This window comes from Triticum aestivum, unplaced genomic scaffold (assembly GCF_018294505.1).
Source record: "Triticum aestivum cultivar Chinese Spring unplaced genomic scaffold, IWGSC CS RefSeq v2.1 scaffold13408, whole genome shotgun sequence".
Classification (NCBI taxonomy): Eukaryota; Viridiplantae; Streptophyta; class Magnoliopsida; order Poales; family Poaceae; genus Triticum; species Triticum aestivum.
In genome coordinates this window covers 1-1,821 of record NW_025257037.1, presented here as the reverse complement: position 1 = coordinate 1,821, position 1,821 = coordinate 1, and the positions used below count along the sequence as shown (strand labels likewise).

Below are 1,821 nucleotides of genomic sequence, written 5' to 3'. Positions count from 1 at the left end.
ACATTGCTTTGGCCGCTCCCTCTCAACTACGGAGACGAGTTTAACGCGGTTTCCACCCCTCCCTCTCAACCGCACCAGTGCACGCTTGCCGCGCCACAACGCCGACGCTGGACCCGTGAATCGTGAGCACCCAACTATGACTTACCGCACTCGTGCAAAATAATAAAACACGGTAAATATATTACTTACACGTGCGTTTTGTTTTGCAAGCGGCGCGAAAAAAATTAAAAAGGGAATGCAACACGAGGACTTCCCAGGAGGTCACCCATCCTAGTACTACTCTCGCCCAAGCACGCTTAACTTCGGAGTTCTGATGGGATCCGGTGCTTTAGTGCTGCTATGATCGCATCCGACATGTTACCCCGGTCTTCGTCCCTTATCCTGGCCCCTCCCAGCTCCACTACAAAGACGATTGTACATTGCTTTGGCCGCTCCCTCTCAACTACGGAGACGAGTTTAACGCGGTTTCCACCCCTCCCTCTCAACCGCACCAGTGCACGCTTGCCGCGCCACAACGCCGACGCTGGACCCGTGAATCGTGAGCACCCAGCTATGACTTACCGCACTCGTGCAAAATAATAAAACACGGTAAATATATTACTTACACATGCGTTTTGTTTTGCAAGCGGCGCGAAAAAAATTAAAAAGGGAATGCAACACGAGGACTTCCCAGGAGGTCACCCATCCTAATACTACTCTCGCCCAAGCACGCTTAACTCCGGAGTTCAGATGGGATCCGGTGCTTTAGTGCTGGTATGATCGCATCCGACATGTTACCCCGGTCTTCGTCCCTTATCCTTGCCCCTCCCAGCTCCACTACAAAGACGATTGTACATTGCTTTGGCCGCTCCCTCTCAACAACGGAGACGAGTTTAACGCGGTTTCCACCCCTCCCTCTCAACCGGACCAGTGCACGCTTGCTGCGCCACAACGCCGACGCTGGACCCGTGAATCGTGAGCACCCAGCTATGACTTACCGCACTCGTGCAAAATAATAAAACACGGTAAATATATTACTTACACGTGCGTTTTGTTTTGCAAGCGGCGCAAAAAAAATTAAAAAGGGAATGCAACACGAGGACTTCCCAGGAGGTCACCCATCCTAGTACTACTCTCGCCCAAGAACGCTTAACTTCGGAGTTCTGATGGGATCCGGTGCTTTAGTGCTGGTATGATCGCATCCGACATGTTACCCCGGTCTTCGTCCCTTATCCTTGCCCCTCCCAGCTCCACTACAAAGACGATTGTACATTGCTTTGGCCGCTCCCTCTCAACTACGGAGACGAGTTTAACGCGGTTTCCACCCCTCCCTCTCAACCGCACCAGTGCACGCTTGCCGCGCACAACGCCGACGCTGGACCCGTGAATCGTGAAGCACCCAGCTATGACTTACCGCACTCGTGCAAAATAATAAAACACGGTAAATATATTACTTACACGTGCGTTTTGTTTTGCAAGCGGCGCGAAAAAAATTAAAAAGGGAATGCAACATGAGGACTTCCCAGGAGGTCACCCATCCTAGTACTACTCTCGCCCAAGCACGCTTAACTTCGGAGTTCTGATGGGATCCGGTGCTTTAGTGCTGGTATGATCGCATCCGACATGTTACCCCGGTCTTCGTCCCTTATCCTTGCCCCTCCCAGCTCCACTACAAAGACGATTGCACATTGCTTTGGCCGCTCCCTCTCAACTACGGAGACGAGTTTAACGCGGTTTCCACCCCTCCCTCTCAACCGCACCAGTACACGCTTGCCGCGCCACAACGCCGACGCTGGACCCGTGAATCGTGAGCACCCAGCTATGACTTACCGCACTCGTGCA

At 52.6% G+C, this 1,821-nt stretch overlaps 4 non-coding genes across 4 annotated transcripts; all 4 read right to left on the bottom strand.

Annotated features, from left to right (window-relative positions):
- Positions 1-232: 232 nt before the first annotated feature.
- Positions 233-351, bottom strand: LOC123177622 (5S ribosomal RNA). The gene has a single exon (XR_006489028.1). It is a non-coding gene; the product is annotated as a 5S ribosomal RNA (ribosomal RNA).
- A 297-nt stretch (positions 352-648) lies between these two features.
- On the bottom strand, positions 649-767 carry LOC123177623 (5S ribosomal RNA). The gene has a single exon (XR_006489029.1). It is a non-coding gene; the product is annotated as a 5S ribosomal RNA (ribosomal RNA).
- A 297-nt stretch (positions 768-1,064) lies between these two features.
- Positions 1,065-1,183, bottom strand: LOC123177620 (5S ribosomal RNA). The gene has a single exon (XR_006489025.1). It is a non-coding gene; the product is annotated as a 5S ribosomal RNA (ribosomal RNA).
- Positions 1,184-1,480: 297 nt separating this feature from the next.
- LOC123177621 (5S ribosomal RNA) lies at positions 1,481-1,599 on the bottom strand. The gene has a single exon (XR_006489026.1). It is a non-coding gene; the product is annotated as a 5S ribosomal RNA (ribosomal RNA).
- Between the last annotated feature and the right edge of the window lie 222 nt (positions 1,600-1,821).